Here is a 21,526-nt window from a genome sequence, read left to right as displayed (position 1 = left end):
GCCTGGCATGCCTACCTCAAGGGCCTTGCTTTGCCCTTCTCCCCGCACCTCCTGCCCCTCGCCCTGCAGGGGCACTTGCTCTTTCACCGCCCGACTCTGGGCCTCTGCAGGACACACAGCAAACCCCGCGACTGCATGACGGACACTCTTCAATGCTCCAAGACATCCCCAGAAGGCTCTGGGCAGCCTGAGCTGGGAGACCCTCTTCGGGAGGGCGAGGGACGAGGGACGAGGGGGCAGTGCTGAAGCCTCCCTTCTGGGGCTTGTGTTTCCTGCTTCCCCGTCCCATCCTCAAAAAGCAACAGCAGGACGGGGAGGGCTGGGATGTGGGCGCCGATGGGAGCGTGGCCCCAGCCTCTCTGCCGCAGGGCCCTCTTGCTCAGGGGAAAGTATTCCCCTGCAGATCAAGAGGTCCGTGGCTCAGCTCCAGGCGGTGGCTCAGCTCCAGGTGCCCTCTCCATTGCCCCTTCCCTTCTTCATTCCTACTGAGGATCTCCGGGGAGAGGAGCTGAGTGCCGTGGCTGCAGCGGGGTGAATTGCCAGCAGCCCAAAATGCAGCTGCGCCCCGTAGTTGGCAGGATTCGAACCTGCGCGGGGAAACCCCAATGGATTTCTAGTCCATCGCCTTCACCACTCGGCCACAACTACCTGCCCCAGCCCTCTCTGCCCTGCTCATCACGCGCCCTCTCCAAGGACACCCGCCTCCCTGACACTTTCAGCGACAGCCTGCGCTCCAAGCCATGCACTGACCATGGACGGCACCTGGCCACAGCCTTCCACAGGCCTTCAGGGACGCAACACCAGCACCTACGCCCCCACCTCCCAACCCCGCCTCCTCAGGCACCCATCTGAGAGAAACTCAGCACCAAGGCCACTTGCTCGGCCTTGCAGAGGTCTTGGCCAGATGAGGGGGCAGGAGAACAAAGCACCACCAGTCTCCAGCTGTGCTGCACAAAGGCTTTAATGAGAAGGAGCAAATGCAGTGGCACAGAACAGAGACCAAGAAAGACGGCCGCGAGGCGCGGCGGGGCAAAGAGAATGACACGCTTCCCAAGGACAAGCTCCACTCACCGCGCTTGCCTTTGCCCACTCTGCTCTGCCTGCTGGCAATCCCAGCCCAGCAAGAGCAGTCGCCAACTCCGGCAGCCTCTCCCCGTCAGCAGCAGATTGAGCAGAGCAGAAGAGAACGAGCCCTTTCTCAAGGAGCTCAGAGCAAAGCGGAGGCAGGGGAGGCACGGCGAGGCCTGCCGTGCAGCCAGGAGCAGCGGGCACAGGTCCCTCCTGCCTGGGGGGATGAGGACAGCCAGCCCATCTGCAAGCCGTGGCCACGCTCCTGCTGCAGAGTTCCCGTCGTCCTTCCCGCTCCGAGGGGGATGATGCGCCGGCTTCAGCAGTTGAGACTGCAGCGGGGAACGGGCAGACACAGCCCTGACCCCCCCAGACCAAGGGAGCCCCCAGAAGAGATGGGAACCCCCCCGGCGCTGAGGGAGCTCCCCACAGCAGCCGACAGAGAGGATCCCACGGCTGTGCTCTGGGGGAAAGAGGTGAGGATGGGGCCCGGCAGGGTCACCACCACCGGCGAGGCCTCGATGGCCACCGTCGAGTCAGCGCAGCGGGCCACGCAGGGCTCACTGCAGCTGCTGGCGAGCGGGGTTGGGCCAGAGGCTCCGCAGGGGCGAGGGAGACAGGGTCTGAAGCAAGACATCTCTCGGTGAGGGAGGCACAGCTGAAACACAGAGCAGAGAGCCAACACGGACCTCAGTTTCAGTCTGTCTTTCTGCTCCTCAGCTCTCTCCATGGACACCCTTTCTTTCAAAAACACACGCTGTGCCTTCATCTCCCACTGCCCTCCTCGTGCCCTCCGAGCTGCAGGGCACAGGAATGCTGACCCGGTTTTGGATAGGACCCAGCACGCTGGGTTTCAATCAATTGGGACGGACTGATCATAGCCCGTCGCCAGAGCAAACTTTGCTGCACTGAAGGCGGCACTGGACGCACGTGGCCATTTGGCTGGGGACCATCTGCTAAAGGTGCAAGTTCTGGTGGGCAGAGCTCCCTGCAGCTGAGCCCCATTGATGCCCTTCTGCTTGGAAGAACCCCCTCTTCCCTGCTCTCCCCAGACACCTCCCACAACAGGGAAAGAGCCGACAGCCCTCAAACAGGTCTGTTGCAGGGCCAGCCTTCGGCAGCCCAAGCATCAGCTCGAGTAGCCACCACGACAGCAGCTCAGCCCACAGGGAGAGATGGAGCAGGCTCAGGCTTACCTCGTTCCTGGAGGACAGGGAGGCAAGAGAGGAGGATGTGGAGCCAGAAGCAGCGCAGGCTTTTATGCTGTGTCCCAGAGCCCTGGCGGAGTCACAAACATTCCTGGCTCCTGAAGCATCGAAACACCCAGCAGCTACCGCTGGCTGAAGCCTCCCTGGTGATTAAGCCCTTGCCTCTTTCTCCTGAAATGTTTTGCTCCCACTTCATAGCACCTAGAATCAAAGAATGAATCATTGAATGGTTTTGGGTTGGAAGGGACCTTCATGATCATCTACTTCCTACCCCTTTGCCATGGGTAGGGATACCTTCCATGAGATCAGGTTTCTCAAAGTGCCATCCAACCTGTCCTTGAACACTTCCAGGTATGGGGCATCCACAAGGTCTCTGGACCACTTGTTCCGGTGTCTCACCACCCTCATAGGAAAGAATTTCTTCCCAGTATCTACTCTACATCTACCCTCTTTTGGTTTAAAAGCATTACCCCCTCATCCAATCCCTACACTCCCTGATAAATAGTCCGTGCCCATCTTTCTGGAGGGTCTCTCAGGACCCTCCTCTTCTCTAGGCTCAACAACCCCAACTCTCTAAGCCTGTCCTCCTAAGGGAGGGGCTCCTGCCTCCTCCTCATCTTTTTTTCTGCCCATGAGCCCAGGGAACAAGGGCAGGTTCGTAACGACGAAGAGCAGAGGCTCAGGTAGGTCTCTTTCAAGTGACTTCTCCATGGGACCTCCATTGCCCTGTCCCTTGACGACTTGACCAGGCCCTCAGGCTTCTTCCAAGCAGGGGGCTGGGCTCAGCTTGGGAAGTGGGGAATCTGTTGGAAAGAAGCACATGAACGCGTAGGAGGGTGATCAAAGAGATGCCCTCATCCTTCCCTGAAGTAGACCCACACCCAAATTGGCCAGTTTTGCTGAGCAAGTTCATCCCAGAGGCCAAAGCCCTGGGTGTCCTGCTTTTGAGGAGAGCCTCAGGGCAGGGAGCCAAAAGCTCACGGCTCTTTTTTCTGGGTCAGAGATCAGGTGGCCCGTTCCATGCATTTCAAATTTCCAAGGGACATGGCATCAGTCTCCCAGAGCGCCTGGGAGTCATCGTGATGTGGAAGAGTTGGGGAAAAACCCTGAGCTCCATGACAACTTGAGTCACCCTTCTGTCAACTTCACTGGACATGGTGGCCCGGCCTCAGACGTGCCAGGGATACCACACTTCAGAGCCTCATTCCTCCCAAAGTGCTGCTTTCCTCAAACACTTTCTAGCACCATTCCTGAATCAGTTGGTGCTTCTATCCAATCCTGTGCTGCAGCTGTCCATACCACCCAACGGTGGCACCATGGGATGCATCCCTGTCCCAGCTTCATAAGGAAAACCAACTCGGAGGTCTCAGGCTAGTGTACTAGGAGGGTTTAAGTGCGCTTCCGTAATACATGTTGCTTTTGTCACTGCCCTCTTCGTGGTCAGCATGGCCACCAGTCACGGTCAAATTCAGCTATGAGGGACACCTCAGGTCAGCTCTCAAGGGCTTTCAGTGCAGGCACTCGGGCTAATCCTGAGAGACGTTTCTCCCCGGGGGTCACCTTAGACGCACAGGAGACTCTGGGTAAAGTCAGGCAGAACATCAAGACTGCACAGTGCCATAAGGGAGAAGAGACTCATTAACCAGGGACGAGGCAAAGCTCAACGGCAAGAAAAGTCCATTGTGGGTTGGAAGGATGTCCTCGGTGGGCCAGAGTGATGGCCACGAGGACCTTGCTTATGCTCATCAGGCTCTGCCACGGCCTGCTTTTGTGGTCAAAGAGATACCCGCGTCCTTCCCTGGAAGAGACCCACCCCCAAATTGACCTGTTTTGCTCAGCGAGTTCAGCCCAGAGGCCGAAGCCCTGGGTGGCCTGCTTTTGAGGTGAGGCCTGGGGGAGGCAGCCAAAAGCTCACGGCACTTTTACCTGGGTCAGGGATGGGGTGGCCCATTCCATGCATTTCAAGTTTCAAAGGGACATGGCATCAGTCTCCCAGAGTGCCTGGGAGTCATCGTGATGTGGAAGAGTTGGGAAAAACCCGGAGCTCCAGGCAGACGTGAGTCATCGTGCTGTGGACTTCAGTGGACACAGTGCCCTAGTCTCAGGCGTTCCAGGGATACCAGAGCTGACCGCTCTCTACAGCTACCTGAAAGGAGGTTGTAGAGAGCTGGGGTTGCTTTCTTCTCCCAAGTAACAGGCGACAGGACAAGAGGAAACCGCCTCAAGTTGCGCTAGGGGAGGTTTAGATGAGAGGTTAGAAAATTTTTACACTGAGAGGGTTATCAAGCATTGGATCAGGCTGCCCAGGGAAGTGGTGGAATCGTCATCCCTGGAGGTATTTAAAGACGGCTAAACGTAGAGCTTCGCAATTGGGTTTAGTGATGGGTTTTGTCAGTGTTAGCTTGATGGTTGGACTCCCTGATCTGAAAGATCCCTTCCAACCTGGGCAATTCTAGGATTCTATGACGTTTGGTGCTATGACGTGGGAGCAAAACATTTCAGGAGAAAGAGGCAAGGGCTTAATCACCAGGGAGGCTTCAGCCAGCGGTAGCTGCTGGGTGTTTCGATGCTTCAGGAGCCAGGAATGTTTGTGACCCCGCCAGGGCTCTGGGACACAGCATAAAAGCCTGCGCTGCTTCTGGCTCCACATCCTCCTCTCTTGCCTCCCTGTCCTCCAGGAACGAGGTAAGCCTGAGCCTGCTCCATCTCTCCCTGTGGGCTGAGCTGCTGTCGTGGTGGCTACTCGAGCTGATGCTTGGGCTGCCGAAGGCTGGCCCTGCAACAGACCTGTTTGAGGGCTGTCGGCTCTTTCCCTGTTGTGGGAGGTGTCTGGGGAGAGCAGGGAAGAGGGGGTTCTTCCAAGCAGAAGGGCATCAATGGGGCTCAGCTGCAGGGAGCTCTGCCCACCAGAACTTGCACCTTTAGCAGATGGTCCCCAGCCAAATGGCCACGTGCGTCCAGTGCCGCCTTCAGTGCAGCAAAGTTTGCTCTGGCGACGGGCTATGATCAGTCCGTCCCAATTGATTGAAACCCAGCGTGCTGGGTCCTATCCAAAACCGGGTCAGCCTTCCTGTGCCCTGCAGCTCGGAGGGCACGAGGAGGGCAGTGGGAGATGAAGGCACAGCGTGTGTTTTTGAAAGAAAGGGTGTCCATGGAGAGAGCTGAGGAGCAGAAAGACAGACTGATACTGAGGTCCGTGTTGGCTCTCTGCTCTGTGTTTCAGCTGTGCCTCCCTCACCGAGAGATGTCTTGCTTCAGACCCTGTCTCCCTTCCCCCTGCGGAGCCTCTGGCCCAACCCCGCTCGCCAGCAGCTGCAGTGAGCCCTGCGTGGCCCGCTGCGCTGACTCAACGGTGGCCATCGAGGCCTCGCCGGTGGTGGTGACCCTGCCGGGCCCCATCCTCACCTCTTTCCCCCAGAGCACAGCCGTGGGATCCTCTCTGTCGGCTGCTGTGGGGAGCTCCCTCAGCGCCGGGGGGGTTCCCATCTCTTCTGGGGGCTCCCTTGGTCTGGGGGGGTCAGGGCTGTGTCTGCCCGTTCCCCGCTGCAGTCTCAACTGCTGAAGCCGGCGCATCATCCCCCTCGGAGCGGGAAGGACGACGGGAACTCTGCAGCAGGAGCGTGGCCACGGCTTGCAGATGGGCTGGCTGTCCTCATCCCCCCAGGCAGGAGGGACCTGTGCCCGCTGCTCCTGGCTGCACGGCAGGCCTCGCCGTGCCTCCCCTGCCTCCGCTTTGCTCTGAGCTCCTTGAGAAAGGGCTCGTTCTCTTCTGCTCTGCTCAATCTGCTGCTGACGGGGAGAGGCTGCCGGAGTTGGCGACTGCTCTTGCTGGGCTGGGATTGCCAGCAGGCAGAGCAGAGTGGGCAAAGGCAAGCGCTGTGAGTGGAGCTTGTCCTTGGGAAGCGTGTCATTCTCTTTGCCCCGCCGCGCCTCGCGGCCGTCTTTCTTGGTCTCTGTTCTGTGCCACTGCATTTGCTCCTTCTCATTAAAGCCTTTGTGCAGCACAGCTGGAGACTGGTGGTGCTTTGTTCTCCTGCCCCCTCATCTGGCCAAGACCTCTGCAAGGCCGAGCAAGTGGCCTTGGTGCTGAGTTTCTCTCAGATGGGTGCCTGAGGAGGCGGGGTTGGGAGGTGGGGGCGTAGGTGCTGGTGTTGCGTCCCTGAAGGCCTGTGGAAGGCTGTGGCCAGGTGCCGTCCATGGTCAGTGCATGGCTTGGAGCGCAGGCTGTCGCTGAAAGTGTCAGGGAGGCGGGTGTCCTTGGAGAGGGCGCGTGATGAGCAGGGCAGAGAGGGCTGGGGCAGGTAGTTGTGGCCGAGTGGTGAAGGCGATGGACTAGAAATCCATTGGGGTTTCCCCGCGCAGGTTCGAATCCTGCCAACTACGGGGCGCAGCTGCATTTTGGGCTGCTGGCAATTCACCCCGCTGCAGCCACGGCACTCAGCTCCTCTCCCCGGAGATCCTCAGTAGGAATGAAGAAGGGAAGGGGCAATGGAGAGGGCACCTGGAGCTGAGCCACCGCCTGGAGCTGAGCCACGGACCTCTTGATCTGCAGGGGAATACTTTCCCCTGAGCAAGAGGGCCCTGCGGCAGAGAGGCTGGGGCCACGCTCCCATCGGCGCCCACATCCCAGCCCTCCCCGTCCTGCTGTTGCTTTTTGAGGATGGGATGGGGAAGCAGGAAACACAAGCCCCAGAAGGGAGGCTTCAGCACTGCCCCCTCGTCCCTCGTCCCTCGCCCTCCCGAAGAGGGTCTCCCAGCTCAGGCTGCCCAGAGCCTTCTGGGGATGTCTTGGAGCATTGAAGAGTGTCCGTCATGCAGTCGCGGGGTTTGCTGTGTGTCCTGCAGAGGCCCAGAGTCGGGCGGTGAAAGAGCAAGTGCCCCTGCAGGGCGAGGGGCAGGAGGTGCGGGGAGAAGGGCAAAGCAAGGCCCTTGAGGTAGGCATGCCAGGCGCGAAAGAGGTGAACTTTGGAGGGAGAGAGTTTCCCGCGCGGGCGAGGGCAGGGCGAAGAGGCAGGGAAGGAGGCAGGAGCGCTGGTGCTGTCCGGGAGCATCCTCAGGGCTGTGGCAGGTGCCAAAGAAGGCCCCACAGGGAGCAGAGTGGCGCAGCGGAAGCGTGCTGGGCCCATAACCCAGAGGTCGATGGATCGAAACCATCCTCTGCTATGGCAATTTCCTTTTCCCCCTGCTCCTCACGCTTGCTGCCTCTCCCACCAACTCTGAACCGCCACTGCTCTACCTCTCTGGGCACCCATGCCCAGAGCGGCTCTCCCGCTCCCTCACACCCCTCTCTCTGCCCTCACGCCGCCTTCCTCCTTTGTCTCCTCGGCAGCCAGCGCTCCCAAAGCCACCCTCAGCAGGGCAGACGCAGGCTGAGGAGCAGCGGGCACAGCACAGCACACACCTCCCCGACCAGGTGGTGCCTCTTCTGGGGACACAGCTCTTTCTCCTTCCCATCACGCAGCTCAAGAGCAACTTCTCAGCCGTGAGCGGGTCCCTCCGGGGCTCTGCAGGTGGGCAGGAGGACAAGGCTGGGGCTGGTCTGGCAAAGACCGGTGGGGTCACCTTGGCCATGCGGGCTTTTTCTCCACCCGTGTCTCTCTGCTGCCATGCCCACTGGCAGGTCAGGCCGGCAGCAGGGCCGCGCAGGGATTCCCAACGGGCACTGGATTGGCTCTGTGTGGGCTGGCTGTTGGCAGTGGAGGGAAGCGGGTGTGCTGCAGGGTGGCCTCTGTGAGGAGAGGCAAGGGGCTGCCCCGTGCCGCACACAGACGGTTCCATCTGCCTCCACTGTTGGCAAATTATTCTTTCCTCCAGCGAAGCCCCGTTTGCCCGCAACAGTCTTTGCTGAGGCAGGTGCTTCTGTTTGTCTTGAGCCATGAGGCTTGTCCTCCTGTTCTGCATGCTCTGCATCGCCCTGAGGGTGGGGAAAGGAGTGCGCAGCCGGGTGGGAGCTTGTCTGCGCTTAAAGCACGGCAGGTGCGTACATAGCGCGCAGGTTGGCTTGCAGAGCCCAGGCACGGGTGGGAGGCGTCTGAGCGCAGGTGGGGAGCGTCATCACTGGCAGCACCTGGAGTTTGCCTGGCCAAGATGTGAGGCGGAGAGAAGCAGAGGAGCAGGCTGAGGTGGTGCCCGTGTGCGGGGGTGCGTAAGGAGGAGTGGGCGCAGGGTGAGGAGCGTAGGATGAGGAGGCAGGTGGTTGTGTGCTGTGTAGGAGGGGAAGGCAGGTGGGGCTGGTCAGTGGAGGAGCAGGAGGGAGCGGAGGCTGTGGGGCTCAGGAGCAGAGGCAGCAGGGGCACAGCCAGATGTGTTGGTGGTATAGTGGTGAGCATAGCTGCCTTCCAAGCAGTTGACCCGGGTTCGATTCCTGGCCAACGCAGAGCCCTTTTCTTCAGCCAGCGGGCTCCCCAGTGCCTTGCCTCTGCTGCTCCCCGACAGCCCAGCTTTGCCCGCGCTGTTCGTTGCCCTTCACTCCCCTGCAGCCTGCGGGCACGGCTAGCCCTCTGAGCACCTCCTAGCCCAGCAGACGCACGCCTGGCCTTTAGCGAGGCCCACCTTGCCCACAGCCCCCTCGGGGGGCTGCTCTGCACCATTCAGAGCTCCTTGGGCAGCGGCGAAGCCCTGGAGCAGGTGCCCAGAGCGCTTTGGCACTCCCTACGCCTGGGTGTCACGCTCGGCTTCCAACGGGGCTCAGGCACGCAGCCGCCTGCTCCAGCTTTGGGGCTGGCCCTGCTTTCAGCAGGCGTTTGGACCACTAGTGACCGCTGAGGTGCCTTGCAGCCTGGCTCCTTGCGTGCTAGATGGAGGATGCTGACGCAGCCGTGCTTTTTCAGCCCGGGGAATGTAAGGTGTGAGGGCACCAGGCTGCAGTTTGTACCCTGGTGTGGGTACGGCGTGCGTTGTGAGGTGTGTGGAGGAGCTGCGGTGTCCCGTCAGCAGCCCTTGTTGGGAGCTGGGGCAGGAGGCAGGTGTCCCCCCCAGCGGGGGCAGGAGGGGGCTGGCTGAGCTGGGCCGGCTCTGGCCGCTGCAGGGCCGGCAGCGGCGGCAGCAGCAGAGGGTCAGGATGGCCGAGCGGTCGAAGGCGCTGCATTCAGGTTGCAGTCTCCCTGGGAGGCGTGGGTTCGAGTCCCACTCCTGACAGCCCCCTCGCCTTGGGTGGCCTCCTTTATGGCCTCTCTCTCTCTTGGCCCACACCCCTCTCTTAAGCGGAGCCTCCTGGCTCTTCTGGGGGCTCTGCTCAGCCTGCTGCACGTCCCAGCTCCTGATGAAGGAAAAATGGGCACCAACTCCCTAGGCCTACAACACACTCATGACGGAGAGCCCTGGCCTCTTCCGTTTCCGACCACCACCTCTCCCCCTCCAGCCATCGAGTTGCCTCCTTGTAGGCCCCGGGAAGCTCCTCTTAGACCCCACAAAGCCTTTTCTTCTCTCAGCTAAGCAAGCCTTGCGCCCTCAGCCTCTCCTCACAAGGCCAGAGTCCCCCTCTGCTGAACTTGCTCCACTTCATCAAGGCCTTTCCTTGCTTCCCCACCTTTCCTTGCTTCTTCCGCTTTTTTGGAGACGAGGCAACTTTTCCCTCTCCTTAGTCATCGGGGAGCTCCTCTGCCCTCTGCTCCCGAAGCTGGAGAGCCCCTGAGGTGCCTCCTTGCCTCTGTGACGCCCAGTGGCACATTCGATAGGTGCCAAGCCAGGATGTGGCCTTGCGCAGCAGGATTTCAACGGGGAAAGTTCCCCTGAACTGTCAGTTCGTCACCAGCAAAGACGGGCAGCGTGAGGGGGAAGAGGGTGAGGCAGGAGTCAGGTCCCCCGTGTCAGAGGGCACCGGGGGCATTAGAGGCCGTGTGTCATTTCTCTGCAGCCCCGTGAGAGGGCAGAGCCATCCTGAGGCAATGTCATGAGAGGGTGCGGGAGCAGGGTGTGCGATTTTCGAAGGAGGGGAGTGAGGAAGTCTGAGGCCCAGGAGAGGCGCGGTGTTGCGCCGCTGTGTGAAAAGGTGGCGTGGGTGTAGAGGTCTGCGTCGCCCTGTAGGAAGGCTGCAGCTGGGGATGGGCAGGGAGCTGGGGAGAGTGCCAGAGTGGTCCAGGAGGCATTGGGTGAGGCAGGGCTGGGGGAGGGGAAAGAAGAGAGGAGTCTGGGAGGTCCCATGGTGTAATGGTGAGCACTCTGGACTCTGAATCCAGCGATCTGAGTTCAAATCTCAGTGGGACCTCAGCCCTTTTGCTGCCCTGCCGTGCTCACACCTTCTTCCCTTGCCTCCCTCTTGCCTCAACTCTTCAATGCACTCCCACCTTCCTTCCTTTCCTGGGCTCCCAGCCCTGGCACCCCCAGCAGAGACCCCTCTCCTGCCCTGCGCCCGCCACAGCTCTCCAGCTTTCCTGAGCACCTCGGCTGCACGGCATATTCGACGGCTTTCTCTAGTTGCGTATTGGACGTCTCCAAAGGGGCACAATCTACAGCCTCCCTGGGCAACCGTTTCCCATCTTTGACTGCCACGCTTTCTGCCATGACTTGCATTTCCAGCTCTGCCCAGTGCTTCTGCCTCTCCCCGCTTCTCTGAGGCTTTGCTGTCTTTCTCGTGCCTACTCGCTTCTTTTTGGTGCTCTGCTTCCGGGAGCACCCCCCACAACTGGCAGTGCCCCACGCATGGGCACAGTCTCACTCTCATGGGGAGAGCAGCTTCTCCCTCGGCCTTGCAGAGGTCTTGGCCAGATGAGGGGGCAGGAGAACAAAGCACCACCAGTCTCCAGCTGTGCTGCACAAAGGCTTTAATGAGAAGGAGCAAATGCAGTGGCACAGAACAGAGACCAAGAAAGACGGCCGCGAGGCGCGGCGGGGCAAAGAGAATGACACGCTTCCCAAGGACAAGCTCCACTCACCGCGCTTGCCTTTGCCCACTCTGCTCTGCCTGCTGGCAATCCCAGCCCAGCAAGAGCAGTCGCCAACTCCGGCAGCCTCTCCCCGTCAGCAGCAGATTGAGCAGAGCAGAAGAGAACGAGCCCTTTCTCAAGGAGCTCAGAGCAAAGCGGAGGCAGGGGAGGCACGGCGAGGCCTGCCGTGCAGCCAGGAGCAGCGGGCACAGGTCCTTCCTGCCTGGGGGGATGAGGACAGCCAGCCCATCTGCAAGCCGTGGCCACGCTCCTGCTGCAGAGTTCCCGTCGTCCTTCCCGCTCCAAGAGGGATGATGCGCCGGCTTCAGCAGTTGAGACTGCAGCGGGGAACGGGCAGACACAGCCCTGACCCCCCCAGACCAAGGGAGCCCCCAGAAGAGATGGGAACCCCCCCGGCGCTGAGGGAGCTCCCCACAGCAGCCGACAGAGAGGATCCCACGGCTGTGCTCTGGGGGAAAGAGGTGAGGATGGGGCCCGGCAGGGTCACCACCACCGGCGAGGCCTCGATGGCCACCGTTGAGTCAGCGCAGCGGGCCACGCAGGGCTCACTGCAGCTGCTGGCGAGCGGGGTTGGGCCAGAGGCTCCGCAGGGGCGAGGGAGACAGGGTCTGAAGCAAGACATCTCTCGGTGAGGGAGGCACAGCTGAAACACAGAGCAGAGAGCCAACACGGACCTCAGTTTCAGTCTGTCTTTCTGCTCCTCAGCTCTCTCCATGGACACCCTTTCTTTCAAAAACACACGCTGTGCCTTCATCTCCCACTGCCCTCCTCGTGCCCTCCGAGCTGCAGGGCACAGGAAGGCTGACCCGGTTTTGGATAGGACCCAGCACGCTGGGTTTCAATCAATTGGGACGGACTGATCATAGCCCGTCGCCAGAGCAAACTTTGCTGCACTGAAGGCGGCACTGGACGCACGTGGCCATTTGGCTGGGGACCATCTGCTAAAGGTGCAAGTTCTGGTGGGCAGAGCTCCCTGCAGCTGAGCCCCATTGATGCCCTTCTGCTTGGAAGAACCCCCTCTTCCCTGCTCTCCCCAGACACCTCCCACAACAGGGAAAGAGCCGACAGCCCTCAAACAGGTCTGTTGCAGGGCCAGCCTTCGGCAGCCCAAGCATCAGCTCGAGTAGCCACCACGACAGCAGCTCAGCCCACAGGGAGAGATGGAGCAGGCTCAGGCTTACCTCGTTCCTGGAGGACAGGGAGGCAAGAGAGGAGGATGTGGAGCCAGAAGCAGCGCAGGCTTTTATGCTGTGTCCCAGAGCCCTGGCGGGGTCACAAACATTCCTGGCTCCTGAAGCATCGAAACACCCAGCAGCTACCGCTGGCTGAAGCCTCCCTGGTGATTAAGCCCTTGCCTCTTTCTCCTGAAATGTTTTGCTCCCACTTCATAGCACCTAGAATCAAAGAATGAATCATTGAATGGTTTTGGGTTGGAAGGGACCTTCATGATCATCTACTTCCTACCCCTTTGCCATGGGTAGGGATACCTTCCATGAGATCAGGTTTCTCAAAGTGCCATCCAACCTGTCCTTGAACACTTCCAGGTATGGGGCATCCACAAGGTCTCTGGACCACTTGTTCCGGTCTCTCACCACCCTCATAGGAAAGAATTTCTTCCCAGTATCTACTCTACATCTACCCTCTTTTGTTTTAAAAGCATTACCCCTCATCCAATCCCTACACTCCCTGATAAATAGTCCGTGCCCATCTTTCTGGAGGGTCTCTCAGGACCCTCCTCTTCTCTAGGCTCAACAACCCCAACTCTCTAAGCCTGTCCTCCTAAGGGAGGGGCTCCTGCCTCCTCCTCATCTTTTTTTCTGCCCATGAGCCCAGGGAACAAGGGCAGGTTCGTAACGACGAAGAGCAGAGGCTCAGGTAGGTCTCTTTCAAGTGACTTCTCCATGGGACCTCCATTGCCCTGTCCCTTGACGACTTGACCAGGCCCTCAGGCTTCTTCCAAGCAGGGGGCTGGGCTCAGCTTGGGAAGTGGGGAATCTGTTGGAAAGAAGCACATGAACGCGTAGGAGGGTGATCAAAGAGATGCCCTCATCCTTCCCTGAAGTAGACCCACACCCAAATTGGCCAGTTTTGCTGAGCAAGTTCATCCCAGAGGCCAAAGCCCTGGGTGTCCTGCTTTTGAGGAGAGCCTCAGGGCAGGGAGCCAAAAGCTCACGGCTCTTTTTTCTGGGTCAGAGATCAGGTGGCCCGTTCCATGCATTTCAAATTTCCAAGGGACATGGCATCAGTCTCCCAGAGCGCCTGGGAGTCATCGTGATGTGGAAGAGTTGGGGAAAAACCCTGAGCTCCATGACGACTCGAGTCACCCTTCTGTCAACTTCACTGGACATGGTGGCCCGGCCTCAGACGTGCCAGGGATACCACACTTCAGAGCCTCATTCCTCCCAAAGTGCTGCTTTCCTCAAACACTTTCTAGCACCATTCCTGAATCAGTTGGTGCTTCTATCCAATCCTGTGCTGCAGCTGTCCATACCACCCAACGGTGGCACCATGGGATGCATCCCTGTCCCAGCTTCATAAGGAAAACCAACTCGGAGGTCTCAGGCTAGTGTACTAGGAGGGTTTAAGTGGGCTTCCGTAATACATGTTGCTTTTGTCACTGCCCTCTTCGTGGTCAGCATGGCCACCAGTCACGGTCAAATTCAGCTATGAGGGACACCTCAGGTCAGCTCTCAAGGGCTTTCAGTGCAGGCACTCGGGCTAATCCTGAGAGACGTTTCTCCCCGGGGGTCACCTTAGACGCACAGGAGACTCTGGGTAAAGTCAGGCAGAACATCAAGACTGCACAGTGCCATAAGGGAGAAGAGACTCATTAACCAGGGACGAGGCAAAGCTCAACGGCAAGAAAAGTCCATTGTGGGTTGGAAGGATGTCCTCGGTGGGCCAGAGTGATGGCCACGAGGACCTTGCTTATGCTCATCAGGCTCTGCCACGGCCTGCTTTTGTGGTCAAAGAGATACCCGCGTCCTTCCCTGGAAGAGACCCACCCCCAAATTGACCTGTTTTGCTCAGCGAGTTCAGCCCAGAGGCCGAAGCCCTGGGTGGCCTGCTTTTGAGGTGAGGCCTGGGGGAGGCAGCCAAAAGCTCACGGCACTTTTACCTGGGTCAGGGATGGGGTGGCCCATTCCATGCATTTCAAGTTTCAAAGGGACATGGCATCAGTCTCCCAGAGTGCCTGGGAGTCATCGTGATGTGGAAGAGTTGGGAAAAACCCGGAGCTCCAGGCAGACGTGAGTCATCGTGCTGTGGACTTCAGTGGACACAGTGCCCTAGTCTCAGGCGTTCCAGGGATACCAGAGCTGACCGCTCTCTACAGCTACCTGAAAGGAGGTTGTAGAGAGCTGGGGTTGCTTTCTTCTCCCAAGTAACAGGCGACAGGACAAGAGGAAACCGCCTCAAGTTGCGCTAGGGGAGGTTTAGATGAGAGGTTAGAAAATTTTTACACTGAGAGGGTTATGGGTTATCAAGCATTGGATCAGGCTGCCCAGGGAAGTGGTGGAATCGTCATCCCTGGAGGTATTTAAAGACGGCTAAACGTAGAGCTTCGCAATTGGGTTTAGTGATGGGTTTTGTCAGTATTAGCTTGATGGTTGGACTCCCTGATCTGAAAGATCCCTTCCAACCTGGGCAATTCTAGGATTCTATGACGTTTGGTGCTATGACGTGGGAGCAAAACATTTCAGGAGAAAGAGGCAAGGGCTTAATCACCAGGGAGGCTTCAGCCAGCGGTAGCTGCTGGGTGTTTCGATGCTTCAGGAGCCAGGAATGTTTGTGACCCCGCCAGGGCTCTGGGACACAGCATAAAAGCCTGCGCTGCTTCTGGCTCCACATCCTCCTCTCTTGCCTCCCTGTCCTCCAGGAACGAGGTAAGCCTGAGCCTGCTCCATCTCTCCCTGTGGGCTGAGCTGCTGTCGTGGTGGCTACTCGAGCTGATGCTTGGGCTGCCGAAGGCTGGCCCTGCAACAGACCTGTTTGAGGGCTGTCGGCTCTTTCCCTGTTGTGGGAGGTGTCTGGGGAGAGCAGGGAAGAGGGGGTTCTTCCAAGCAGAAGGGCATCAATGGGGCTCAGCTGCAGGGAGCTCTGCCCACCAGAACTTGCACCTTTAGCAGATGGTCCCCAGCCAAATGGCCACGTGCGTCCAGTGCCGCCTTCAGTGCAGCAAAGTTTGCTCTGGCGACGGGCTATGATCAGTCCGTCCCAATTGATTGAAACCCAGCGTGCTGGGTCCTATCCAAAACCGGGTCAGCCTTCCTGTGCCCTGCAGCTCGGAGGGCACGAGGAGGGCAGTGGGAGATGAAGGCACAGCGTGTGTTTTTGAAAGAAAGGGTGTCCATGGAGAGAGCTGAGGAGCAGAAAGACAGACTGAAACTGAGGTCCGTGTTGGCTCTCTGCTCTGTGTTTCAGCTGTGCCTCCCTCACCGAGAGATGTCTTGCTTCAGACCCTGTCTCCCTCGCCCCTGTGGAGCCTCTGGCCCAACCCCGCTCGCCAGCAGCTGCAGTGAGCCCTGCGTGGCCCGCTGCGCTGACTCGACGGTGGCCATCGAGGCCTCGCCGGTGGTGGTGACCCTGCCGGGCCCCATCCTCACCTCTTTCCCCCAGAGCACAGCCGTGGGATCCTCTCTGTCGGCTGCTGTGGGGAGCTCCCTCAGCGCCGGGGGGGTTCCCATCTCTTCTGGGGGCTCCCTTGGTCTGGGGGGGTCAGGGCTGTGTCTGCCCGTTCCCCGCTGCAGTCTCAACTGCTGAAGCCGGCGCATCATCCCTCTTGGAGCGGGAAGGACGACGGGAACTCTGCAGCAGGAGCGTGGCCACGGCTTGCAGATGGGCTGGCTGTCCTCATCCCCCCAGGCAGGAGGGACCTGTGCCCGCTGCTCCTGGCTGCACGGCAGGCCTCGCCGTGCCTCCCCTGCCTCCGCTTTGCTCTGAGCTCCTTGAGAAAGGGCTCGTTCTCTTCTGCTCTGCTCAATCTGCTGCTGACGGGGAGAGGCTGCCGGAGTTGGCGACTGCTCTTGCTGGGCTGGGATTGCCAGCAGGCAGAGCAGAGTGGGCAAAGGCAAGCGCTGTGAGTGGAGCTTGTCCTTGGGAAGCGTGTCATTCTCTTTGCCCCGCCGCGCCTCGCGGCCGTCTTTCTTGGTCTCTGTTCTGTGCCACTGCATTTGCTCCTTCTCATTAAAGCCTTTGTGCAGCACAGCTGGAGACTGGTGGTGCTTTGTTCTCCTGCCCCCTCATCTGGCCAAGACCTCTGCAAGGCCGAGCAAGTGGCCTTGGTGCTGAGTTTCTCTCAGATGGGTGCCTGAGGAGGCGGGGTTGGGAGGTGGGGGCGTAGGTGCTGGTGTTGCGTCCCTGAAGGCCTGTGGAAGGCTGTGGCCAGGTGCCGTCCATGGTCAGTGCATGGCTTGGAGCGCAGGCTGTCGCTGAAAGTGTCAGGGAGGCGGGTGTCCTTGGAGAGGGCGCGTGATGAGCAGGGCAGAGAGGGCTGGGGCAGGTAGTTGTGGCCGAGTGGTGAAGGCGATGGACTAGAAATCCATTGGGGTTTCCCCGCGCAGGTTCGAATCCTGCCAACTACGGGGCGCAGCTGCATTTTGGGCTGCTGGCAATTCACCCCGCTGCAGCCACGGCACTCAGCTCCTCTCCCCGGAGATCCTCAGTAGGAATGAAGAAGGGAAGGGGCAATGGAGAGGGCACCTGGAGCTGAGCCACCGCCTGGAGCTGAGCCACGGACCTCTTGATCTGCAGGGGAATACTTTCCCCTGAGCAAGAGGGCCCTGCGGCAGAGAGGCTGGGGCCACGCTCCCATCGGCGCCCACATCCCAGCCCTCCCCGTCCTGCTGTTGCTTTTTGAGGATGGGACGGGGAAGCAGGAAACACAAGCCCCAGAAGGGAGGCTTCAGCACTGCCCCCTCGTCCCTCGTCCCTCGCCCTCCCGAAGAGGGTCTCCCAGCTCAGGCTGCCCAGAGCCTTCTGGGGATGTCTTGGAGCATTGAAGAGTGTCCGTCATGCAGTCGCGGGGTTTGCTGTGTGTCCTGCAGAGGCCCAGAGTCGGGCGGTGAAAGAGCAAGTGCCCCTGCAGGGCGAGGGGCAGGAGGTGCGGGGAGAAGGGCAAAGCAAGGCCCTTGAGGTAGGCATGCCAGGCGCGAAAGAGGTGAACTTTGGAGGGAGAGAGTTTCCCGCGCGGGCGAGGGCAGGGCGAAGAGGCAGGGAAGGAGGCAGGAGCGCTGGTGCTGTCCGGGAGCATCCTCAGGGCTGTGGCAGGTGCCAAAGAAGGCCCCACAGGGAGCAGAGTGGTGCAGCGGAAGCGTGCTGGGCCCATAACCCAGAGGTCGATGGATCGAAACCATCCTCTGCTATGGCAATTTCCTTTTCCCCCTGCTCCTCACGCTTGCTGCCTCTCCCACCAACTTTGAACCGCCACTGCTCTACCTCTCTGGGCACCCATGCCCAGAGCGGCTCTCCCGCTCCCTCACACCCCTCTCTCTGCCCTCACGCCGCCTTCCTCCTTTGTCTCCTCGGCAGCCAGCGCTCCCAAAGCCACCCTCAGCAGGGCAGACGCAGGCTGAGGAGCAGCGGGCACAGCACAGCACACACCTCCCCGACCAGGTGGTGCCTCTTCTGGGGACACAGCTCTTTCTCCTTCCCATCACGCAGCTCAAGAGCAACTTCTCAGCCGTGAGCGGGTCCCTCCGGGGCTCTGCAGGTGGGCAGGAGGACAAGGCTGGGGCTGGTCTGGCAAAGACCGGTGGGGTCACCTTGGCCATGCGGGCTTTTTCTCCACCCGTGTCTCTCTGCTGCCATGCCCACTGGCAGGTCAGGCCGGCAGCAGGGCCGCGCAGGGATTCCCAACGGGCACTGGATTGGCTCTGTGTGGGCTGGCTGTTGGCAGTGGAGGGAAGCGGGTGTGCTGCAGGGTGGCCTCTGTGAGGAGAGGCAAGGGGCTGCCCCGTGCCGCACACAGACGGTTCCATCTGCCTCCACTGTTGGCAAATTATTCTTTCCTCCAGCGAAGCCCCATTTGCCCGCAACAGTCTTTGCTGAGGCAGGTGCTTCTGTTTGTCTTGAGCCATGAGGCTTGTCCTCCTGTTCTGCATGCTCTGCATCGCCCTGAGGGTGGGGAAAGGAGTGCGCAGCCGGGTGGGAGCTTGTCTGCGCTTAAAGCACGGCAGGTGCGTACATAGCGCGCAGGTTGGCTTGCAGAGCCCAGGCACGGGTGGGAGGCGTCTGAGCGCAGGTGGGGAGCGTCATCACTGGCAGCACCTGGAGTTTGCCTGGCCAAGATGTGAGGCGGAGAGAAGCAGAGGAGCAGGCTGAGGTGGTGCCCGTGTGCGGGGGTGCGTAAGGAGGAGTGGGCGCAGGGTGAGGAGCGTAGGATGAGGAGGCAGGTGGTTGTGTGCTGTGTAGGAGGGGAAGGCAGGTGGGGCTGGTCAGTGGAGGAGCAGGAGGGAGCGGAGGCTGTGGGGCTCAGGAGCAGAGGCAGCAGTGGCACAGCCAGATGTGTTGGTGGTATAGTGGTGAGCATAGCTGCCTTCCAAGCAGTTGACCCGGGTTCGATTCCTGGCCAACGCAGAGCCCTTTTCTTCAGCCAGCGGGCTCCCCAGTGCCTTGCCTCTGCTGCTCCCCGACAGCCCCAGCTTTGCCCGCGGTGTTCGTTGCCCTTCACTCCCCTGCAGCCTGCGGGCACGGCTAGCCCTCTGAGCACCTCCTAGCCAGCAGACGCACGCCTGGCCTTTAGCGAGGCCCACCTTGCCCACAGCCCCCTCGGGGGGCTGCTCTGCACCATTCAGAGCTCCTTGGGCAGCGGCGAAGCCCTGGAGCAGGTGCCCAGAGCGCTTTGGCACTCCCTACGCCTGGGTGTCACGCTCGCTTCCAACGGGGCTCAGGCACGCAGCCGCCTGCCTCCAGCTTTGGGGCTGGCCCTGCTTTCAGCAGGCGTTTGGACCACTAGTGACCGCTGAGGTGCCTTGCAGCCTGGCTCCTTGCGTGCTAGATGGAGGATGCTGACGCAGCCGTGCTTTTTCAGCCCGGGGAATGTAAGGTGTGAGGGCACCAGGCTGCAGTTTGTACCCTGGTGTGGGTACGGCGTGCGTTGTGAGGTGTGTGGAGGAGCTGCGGTGTCCCGTCAGCAGCCCTTGTTGGGAGCTGGGGCAGGAGGCAGGTGTCCCCCCAGCGGGGGCAGGAGGGGGCTGGCTGAGCTGGGCCGGCTCTGGCCGCTGCAGGGCCGGCAGCGGCGGCAGCAGCAGAGGGTCAGGATGGCCGAGCGGTCGAAGGCGCTGCATTCAGGTTGCAGTCTCCCTGGGAGGCGTGGGTTCGAGTCCCACTCCTGACAGCCCCCTCGCCTTGGGTGGCCTCCTTTATGGCCTCTCTCTCTCTTGGCCCGCACCCCTCTCTTAAGCGGAGCCTCCTGGCTCTTCTGGGGGCTCTGCTCAGCCTGCTGCACGTCCCAGCTCCTGATGAAGGAAAAATGGGCACCAACTCCCTAGGCCTACAACACACTCATGACGGAGAGCCCTGGCCTCTTCCGTTTCCGACCACCACCTCTCCCCCTCCAGCCATCGAGTTGCCTCCTTGTAGGCCCCGGGAAGCTCCTCTTAGACCCCACAAAGCCTTTTCTTCTCTCAGCTAAGCAAGCCTTGCGCCCTCAGCCTCTCCTCACAAGGCCAGAGTCCCCCTCTGCTGAACTTGCTCCACTTCATCAAGGCCTTTCCTTGCTTCCCCACCTTTCCTTGCTTCTTCCGCTTTTTTGGAGACGAGGCAACTTTTCCCTCTCCTTAGTCATCGGGGAGCTCCTCTGCCCTCTGCTCCCGAAGCTGGAGAGCCCCTGAGGTGCCTCCTTGCCTCTGTGACGCCCAGTGGCACATTCGATAGGTGCCAAGCCAGGATGTGGCCTTGCGCAGCAGGATTTCAACGGGGAAAGTTCCCCTGAACTGTCAGTTCGTCACCAGCAAAGACGGGCAGCGTGAGGGGGAAGAGGGTGAGGCAGGAGTCAGGTCCCCCGTGTCAGAGGGCACCGGGGGCATTAGAGGCCGTGTGTCATTTCTCTGCAGCCCCGTGAGAGGGCAGAGCCATCCTGAGGCAATGTCATGAGAGGGTGCGGGAGCAGGGTGTGCGATTTTCGAAGGAGGGGAGTGAGGAAGTCTGAGGCCCAGGAGAGGCGCGGTGTTGCGCCGCTGTGTGAAAAGGTGGCGTGGGTGTAGAGGTCTGCGTCGCCCTGTAGGAAGGCTGCAGCTGGGGATGGGCAGGGAGCTGGGGAGAGTGCCAGAGTGGTCCAGGAGGCATTGGGTGAGGCAGGGCTGGGGGAGGGGAAAGAAGAGAGGAGTCTGGGAGGTCCCATGGTGTAATGGTGAGCACTCTGGACTCTGAATCCAGCGATCTGAGTTCAAATCTCAGTGGGACCTCAGCCCTTTTGCTGCCCTGCCGTGCTCACACCTTCTTCCCTTGCCTCCCTCTTGCCTCAACTCTTCAATGCACTCCCACCTTCCTTCCTTTCCTGGGCTCCCAGCCCTGGCACCCCCAGCAGAGACCCCTCTCCTGCCCTGCGCCCGCCACAGCTCTCCAGCTTTCCTGAGCACCTCGGCTGCACGGCATATTCGACGGCTTTCTCTAGTTGCGTATTGGACGTCTCCAAAGGGGCACAATCTACAGCCTCCCTGGGCAACCGTTTCCCATCTTTGACTGCCACGCTTTCTGCCATGACTTGCATTTCCAGCTCTGCCCAGTGCTTCTGCCTCTCCCCGCTTCTCTGAGGCTTTGCTGTCTTTCTCGTGCCTACTCGCTTCTTTTTGGTGCTCTGCTTCCGGGAGCACCCCCCACAACTGGCAGTGCCCCACGCATGGGCACAGTCTCACTCTCATGGGGAGAGCAGCTTCTCCCTCGGCCTTGCAGAGGTCTTGGCCAGATGAGGGGGCAGGAGAACAAAGCACCACCAGTCTCCAGCTGTGCTGCACAAAGGCTTTAATGAGAAGGAGCAAATGCAGTGGCACAGAACAGAGACCAAGAAGGACGGCCGCGAGGCGCGGAGGGGCAAAGAGAATGACACGCTTCCCAAGGACAAGCTCCACTCACCGCGCTTGCCTTTGCCCACTCTGCTCTGCCTGCTGGCAATCCCAGCCCAGCAAGAGCAGTCGCCAACTCCGGCAGCCTCTCCCCGTCAGCAGCAGATTGAGCAGAGCAGAAGAGAACGAGCCCTTTCTCAAGGAGCTCAGAGCAAAGCGGAGGCAGGGGAGGCACGGCGAGGCCTGCCGTGCAGCCAGGAGCAGCGGGCACAGGTCCTTCCTGCCTGGGGGGATGAGGACAGCCAGCCCATCTGCAAGCCGTGGCCACGCTCCTGCTGCAGAGTTCCCGTCGTCCTTCCCGCTC

General features: G+C 60.4%; 11 non-coding genes across 11 annotated transcripts; 10 read left to right on the top strand and 1 right to left on the bottom strand.

Moving 5' to 3' along the window:
• Positions 1-566: 566 nt before the first annotated feature.
• Positions 567-648, bottom strand: TRNAS-AGA (transfer RNA serine (anticodon AGA)). The gene has a single exon. It is a non-coding gene; the product is annotated as a tRNA-Ser (tRNA).
• Positions 649-6,577: 5,929 nt separating this feature from the next.
• TRNAS-AGA (transfer RNA serine (anticodon AGA)) lies at positions 6,578-6,659 on the top strand. Its single transcript has one exon. It is a non-coding gene; the product is annotated as a tRNA-Ser (tRNA).
• Positions 6,660-7,367: 708 nt separating this feature from the next.
• On the top strand, positions 7,368-7,439 carry TRNAM-CAU (transfer RNA methionine (anticodon CAU)). The gene has a single exon. It is a non-coding gene; the product is annotated as a tRNA-Met (tRNA).
• A 1,141-nt stretch (positions 7,440-8,580) lies between these two features.
• On the top strand, positions 8,581-8,652 carry TRNAG-UCC (transfer RNA glycine (anticodon UCC)). The gene has a single exon. It is a non-coding gene; the product is annotated as a tRNA-Gly (tRNA).
• A 678-nt stretch (positions 8,653-9,330) lies between these two features.
• TRNAL-CAG (transfer RNA leucine (anticodon CAG)) lies at positions 9,331-9,413 on the top strand. Its single transcript has one exon. It is a non-coding gene; the product is annotated as a tRNA-Leu (tRNA).
• Positions 9,414-10,410: 997 nt separating this feature from the next.
• On the top strand, positions 10,411-10,482 carry TRNAQ-CUG (transfer RNA glutamine (anticodon CUG)). Its single transcript has one exon. It is a non-coding gene; the product is annotated as a tRNA-Gln (tRNA).
• A 6,179-nt stretch (positions 10,483-16,661) lies between these two features.
• TRNAS-AGA (transfer RNA serine (anticodon AGA)) lies at positions 16,662-16,743 on the top strand. The gene has a single exon. It is a non-coding gene; the product is annotated as a tRNA-Ser (tRNA).
• A 708-nt stretch (positions 16,744-17,451) lies between these two features.
• TRNAM-CAU (transfer RNA methionine (anticodon CAU)) lies at positions 17,452-17,523 on the top strand. The gene has a single exon. It is a non-coding gene; the product is annotated as a tRNA-Met (tRNA).
• Positions 17,524-18,664: 1,141 nt separating this feature from the next.
• On the top strand, positions 18,665-18,736 carry TRNAG-UCC (transfer RNA glycine (anticodon UCC)). The gene has a single exon. It is a non-coding gene; the product is annotated as a tRNA-Gly (tRNA).
• A 677-nt stretch (positions 18,737-19,413) lies between these two features.
• Positions 19,414-19,496, top strand: TRNAL-CAG (transfer RNA leucine (anticodon CAG)). Its single transcript has one exon. It is a non-coding gene; the product is annotated as a tRNA-Leu (tRNA).
• A 997-nt stretch (positions 19,497-20,493) lies between these two features.
• Positions 20,494-20,565, top strand: TRNAQ-CUG (transfer RNA glutamine (anticodon CUG)). Its single transcript has one exon. It is a non-coding gene; the product is annotated as a tRNA-Gln (tRNA).
• Positions 20,566-21,526: the final 961 nt, after the last annotated feature.

This window comes from Rissa tridactyla, chromosome 9, assembly GCF_028500815.1.
Source record: "Rissa tridactyla isolate bRisTri1 chromosome 9, bRisTri1.patW.cur.20221130, whole genome shotgun sequence".
NCBI classification, from domain to species: Eukaryota; Metazoa; Chordata; class Aves; order Charadriiformes; family Laridae; genus Rissa; species Rissa tridactyla.
The sequence above is the reverse complement of the archived record's forward strand: the minus strand, read 5'-3'. Positions and strand labels throughout refer to the sequence as shown.